This window comes from Microcaecilia unicolor, chromosome 4, assembly GCF_901765095.1.
Source record: "Microcaecilia unicolor chromosome 4, aMicUni1.1, whole genome shotgun sequence".
NCBI classification, from domain to species: Eukaryota; Metazoa; Chordata; class Amphibia; order Gymnophiona; family Siphonopidae; genus Microcaecilia; species Microcaecilia unicolor.
Window position 1 is genome coordinate 63,904,251 of NC_044034.1, and position 6,000 is coordinate 63,910,250.

Sequence of the window (6,000 nt, forward strand, 5' to 3'; positions counted from 1 at the left end):
ATATGTAACACTTGGTAGCAATAATGAAACAGTGATGGAATATTCACATAGTAAGCAACCTGAGCCAACAGATTTATTTTTCTTTGAACATAATTAACTTTGTATGAACTTGGCAGCTAATAGTGTGCTGAACTGGACAACTTTGGCTCATTTAGACTGACTCAACAGGACTTCTGCATGAAGGAAGCTCTTCCTCATTATTCAATACCTCTCTGTGAAATAGTAGTAAAAATTAAAAAAAAAAAAAGCAAGTGCATTTTTATAATATACCACTGCTTTCCACAAAATAAAAGGAGCAAGTTCCCATATACCATCTTTTTCTTTTGATGTATGCACAGGAAAAAAAAAATGTTAAATGCTCCCAAATTTCAACCTAATTCATATTTTTTTAAAAACTTTGTACAGATAAATATTAACGCTGATTGTTGAGCACATGATTCTCATAACATGTCTGTTTTGGTGGCCCTTTACTAGGTGAAAACATCTCTGTATGAATACAGGGAGTCCATATAACCAGCCCCTCCAAGGAGGTCACGTGATGGAACAGTAGCAGAGCTACCGAGCTGCTCCGAGGTCCCCGCTCGTTTTTTGCCCCCGACTGCCTATACTGACCTCCCGCAGTGCGGATCTTACCTTTGCCAGAGCTGGGAACTTGTATGGAACAATTTCTAGTTCCAATGCCATCAGGAGTGCCTAAAAAAGGGTCCAAAATGGAGAGAGACAAAGGGTGATGGCAAGATAGTGGCCGCGCTGCCGAGTGGTGAGGCGGAATTGTCTTCAAAACAGCTGATGCAGCTAGTATCGGCGGTGGGGACCGCACTCGAGCCGCGGTTTACATCCTTAGAGGGGCAATTTGGAAAACTGGAAGGAGTGTTGGCTGGGATTTCTGAGAGAACCACTGAGATGGAGAAAAGAATTTCAGCAATAGAAGACATGTGGCAGCAGCAGGAACCGGAACTGGTTAGATTAAAGGAAAAAAATCACCAACCAACAGGAGAAGCTAGATGATCTTAAAAACCGGGCCAGACGGAGTAACTTAAGACTAGTAGGGCTTCCTGAAATGATCTTGGACAGAAATTTGGGCTCTACGCTGGAGCAGTGGCTCACAACGGAATTCACGCTTTCGGATAGCAGGGGGCCTCTCTGTATTGAGAGAGCTCACAGGCTGGGAAGGCCACGAGCAGACAACCTACGCCCACAGGTGGTAATTATTAAAGTGCATAATTTTATCCACAAAGAGATCTTGCAAGGGAATTGGCTGAAAAGAAACTCGCTGAACTACGCAGGAGCCCAGATAAGAATTTTCCAAGATTATTCTACTACTGTGCAAGAGAAGAGGAAGAAATTTCATCCGATTTGCACAATGTTGGTGGAGAAAAAAGTGAGGTTCATGCTAATATTTCCGGCAGTCCTGAAGACTTACCATGAAGGAAAATGGTCATCCTTTGATTCTGAACAAACAGCTTTACAGTTTCTTAATCGTATGGGGAAGGACTCCAGCTCTCCGGCTTGATTATAACTATTGGTAACTCATGACAGAGGGATAGAGGGAGCTGGAGACCTGTAAGGTGTAAGATATTGTCTCATGTGTGTCTTTTGAAATTTTGAACAGGGGAGGTTTGACATAGAGGCAAACTTGTGTTATAGAGGTTTTCGGGGGGGGGAGGGGGTGGAGGGGAGTGGGGACCTCAGCATACATGTAATCTTACCTCGATGGTAGGAATCCTTTTGAGGTTTGGGGGTGAACAAATTGTGGGAGAAGGGGGGAGGGGGCAGGAGGCCAAGGGGGAGGGGGTAAGGGGGGTTAAGGGAAGGGATAAGAAGAGAGTGAGTGGTGGTGAGGTTTATAAGGAGAAGGTCTTGGATGAATGGGGTATAGTTGTGGAGAATGTGGCAATCGGAGTGACTGGAAGGAGAGAGGGTCATTATGGTAGAGGAGTAGGAGGTTCTGGGGTAAGGGCTGGGACCCTGGAACCTATGTGGGGAGTATTACTGTTAAGTGAAAATGGCACTGGAAACTGTTAAGTTGTAAATTAGTATCATGGAATGTTGTGGGGGGGATAACCTCCCCGATTAAGAGAAAAAAAGATCCTCTCGCATTTAGGGCGTTTAAAAGCAGACATTGTGTGTCTCCAGGAGACTAGATTATCTGATTTAGAACACAGTAAATTGAAAAGAACCTGGGTTGGTGGAGTTTACTCAGCCTCCTCAGGAGCCCGAAGAAGGGGGGGTAGCAATTTTGTTTCATAAGAAATTGGCCTATACCTCTGAAGAAGTGCTGCGGGATCCACTGGGTAGATATTTGCTACTTAAATTATCGCTACAAGGGCTAAAAATTTACCTTTTAACTGTATATGCCCCTACACCATATGATAAAACTTTATTTCCCTAAACTGTTGAAAGAGCTTATACCATATCAAAGCGCAAATTTTATTATTGCAGGGGATATGAATATTCTCCTGGATCCCAGGACAGATTGTACAGGGGAAAGAAACAGTGGGTCCCGGGGGGAGGGAATTTTGCAGGCATTTGTGGATTCTTTATAGGTGATTGACATATGGAGGCACTTGCATCCCAGAGAGCGAGATTACCCACATAGGTCACGCGCTCATGAGTCCTGGGCACGGCTGGACTATATCTTTGCGTCAGAGCACCTTTTTCCCTGGATAATTGACTCGCAGCTGGAACAGGTGGTGATCTTGGATCATGCCCACATATGGTTCACTTTAGAAGCACAGAACGGGATTAATCAGGTTGTGAATTGGAGGTTTCCTAGTTACTTAGCTAGAGACCAGGATTTTCAAAAGTTCTTGAGGAACAAATGGGAGTTATATGCGAAATACAATGCACAACACAGGTCTAATCCACAACGTTTCTGGTGCGCAGCGAAGGCTGTATTGCATGGAGAGATCATCTCCTATGTGGTGGCTAGGTGTAAACGGATAGCCAGTTGTATAGTGAACCTGCAGAAACAAGTAGGCAGGGCTAAACAATCTTTCTTAAAGAATCCGACAAAAGCCAATAGGGAGGATTATGCGGCGCTTCAAGCCTCAATTAACTCACTCTCACACAAACAGGTGCAACGCCACATGGTTTACCAGAAATATTGCCTTCATAGGTTTGGAAACCGGGCTGGTGGCATGCTGGCGAGGCTGTTAAAAGGTTATGGAGGGAACCGTACCATCGCAGCACTGAAGAATAAGCAGGGCCAACTAATGAATCATCGAGATTCTTTAAGACAGATTCTCCAGGATCATTTTAGCACCCTATATAAAGGGGGGGAACATCCAGTGCAGTCAGTGGTTCATGAGTTGCTAACGCAAGCAGGGATGCCCTAGTTGACTGAGGAGATTGCAGAGAGCTTGGACTCTCCCTTACAATTTAAAGAGTTGCAACTGGTTATTAAGGGGCTAAGATCTTCTTCTGCTCCAGGCATGGATGGGTTTTCAGGAGAATTTTATAAGATCTTGCAATATACATTAGGGGGGGGGGGGGCGTTGTTGGAATATCACCAAGCAGTTATTCAAGAGGGGGAGTTCCCTGAGCGAGAGAACGTGGCTTTGATCTCCCTTTTTCCTGCGGAGGAACCTGAATTGTATCGGCCCATCTCCCTAATCAACGTTGATATTAAAATACTAGCAAATATATTGCCAGACCGATTGTTGCCCTACATGACAGAGCTGATTGAGCCCACCCAGGTGGGGTTTATTCCCAGACGGCATTTGGTCTGTCATATGCGGAGAATTCTGCTAACAATGGCAGAGTAGGTATAGTGATGTTTCTGCTATGTTAGTGAGCCTAGATGCAGCGAAAGCGTTGACCAAGTGAATTGGGGATATCTTTTTCAGGTACTTGAATGGATTGGGTTGCCAATGTGGTTTTTAAGGGCTTTAAAGGCATCATACACGGGGGTAGGGGCGCAGATTGTGGTTAACAGAGGTAGGTTGGAACAGTTCAAGGTAGGCAGAGGGACCCGACAGGGCTGTCCATTGCCACCCTTCCTTTTTGACATCTCCTTGGAGCCATTGATTCGTTTGTTAAATCACTCACCAGGAATCAAGGGAATAGCAGTAGGCGATGAAGAGAGGGCAGCGTTGGTATACGCGGATGACATCATGCTTCTTCTACCAGTTTCAGAGAATTCTCTCCCCCAGGCCTTGGACCTTATAGGACAATTTGGTAGATTGTCAGGTTTCTCCTTAAACTTGCAAAAATCATGTGCTATGGCAATGGATGAAGATTTACAGCAGTCTTGGAAGGAGCAGTTTCCGTTGAGATGGGAGGATTCAGCCTTAAAATATTTGGGAGTGTTTCTGACTAGAAATTTAGACATTCTATACAAAGCAAATGTACACCCCTTATTGGAAATGACTAAGCAAAAGCTGGAAGTCTGGCAAGCCCTCCCTTTAACTTTATGGGCTCGCATCGCACTAGTCAATATGATTTTGGTACCTAAATGGCTCTACGTGTTTCAGCAATTGCCTCTATTCCTATCTCGTAAAGATGAGAGGATGCTGGATCGGTTAATCCAATCCTTTCTGTGGAATAGGAAACGTCCTAGACTTCCTATGGCGATGTTGGTGGCACCGAGGGAGAGCGGGGGGGATGGGCTTATTGAGCATAAGGGCATTAACGATAGCATGTATGATGAGGCATATAAATGATTGGTTTAGGGCTACTTCTGAGTTCTCCCTAACGCCCATAGAAACATCTCTGTTCCCTGGGGTCCACTTTAGTTGTTTACTTCATACAGGAGGTAGTTTACCTAGACACGCCTTACATCGGCATCCACTGTTGGCTGCCATGAGAGCGGCCTGGAGGTGGTTGTGTCAGCGCCACCATCTCTCGGTAGGCTGTTCCCCCTTGCTCCCGATTTGTAATAATCCAGCTTTCCCACTGGGTTTGGGACCTAGTGTGTTTAGCTTTTGGGCTAAAAAGGGCATTATTTATCTTGCCCAGGTGTTAAGTGAGGAAGGGCACATTAAACCATTTGATGAAATAATCGAGCTTTATGGGATTCCATCAGGGCAGTATTGTGCTTATTATCAGTTGCGGCATTATATTTCATCTTTGATGTGGACAGATTTAACAGAAGATGTTATGGACATCTTGTCAGAAACATTTGCACTGGGTTTGCAACAGTCAGTACTGTTAAAGTTCCACCACCACCAATTGAAAGACACCATGGTTGAACTTGACTATGCTAGGCTAGCCAGCAAATGGTCAAATGATCTTGGATGTGAAATTTCAATAGACCTGTATAAAGCTAGCATTAAGAAAATATACGCTCAACGTTTATCAATTCCCCAAAGAGAAAAACTTTACCGCTTTCTTCTTCGATTATATATATATATATATATATATATATATATATATATATATATATATCACCATACAGGGCCTTCTGGGTGAAAATAGCGGAGGATGGATCCTGTGCAAAATGTGGGGGAGTCTGGGCATCATTGGGACACATGTTCTGGTCCTGTCCAGCTGCGAATCGTTTTTGGAAGAGCCTCTTGGGGGCGGTGGGGGACATGTGGGGGTGTTCACTGGTATGGGACCCATTGCTTCTTTTTAATCGATACATGTTTACGGCTGCCCCCCCCCCCCCCCCCCCCGGCAGGATTCAAGGGGTTTATAAAGACTGCTATATTTTTTGGAATAGCGACTATTTTAAAGTTTTGGCTCTCCCCTTCAGGCCCCTCCTTGCAGTGGTGGAGAATGCAGATGATCTGTCAAATGAAGATTGATAGATGCGAGGTTAAACATATGGATAGTATTCCAGGGAACCGGTTTAGAAATAAATGGGAGGCCTTATGGGTTACCCTTCCCTTGAAGGGGTGAAGCTATATCCTGAATTGCTAACTCACTCATGTATGTGAAGGAGATAGAGGGATTGGGGGGGGGGGGGAGGGAAGGGAGGGCAGGGGGGGAGGGAAGGGACGGAATAATGTTAATATGATGACTGGCAATAATTGAACCGATGTAGTTATTATATCA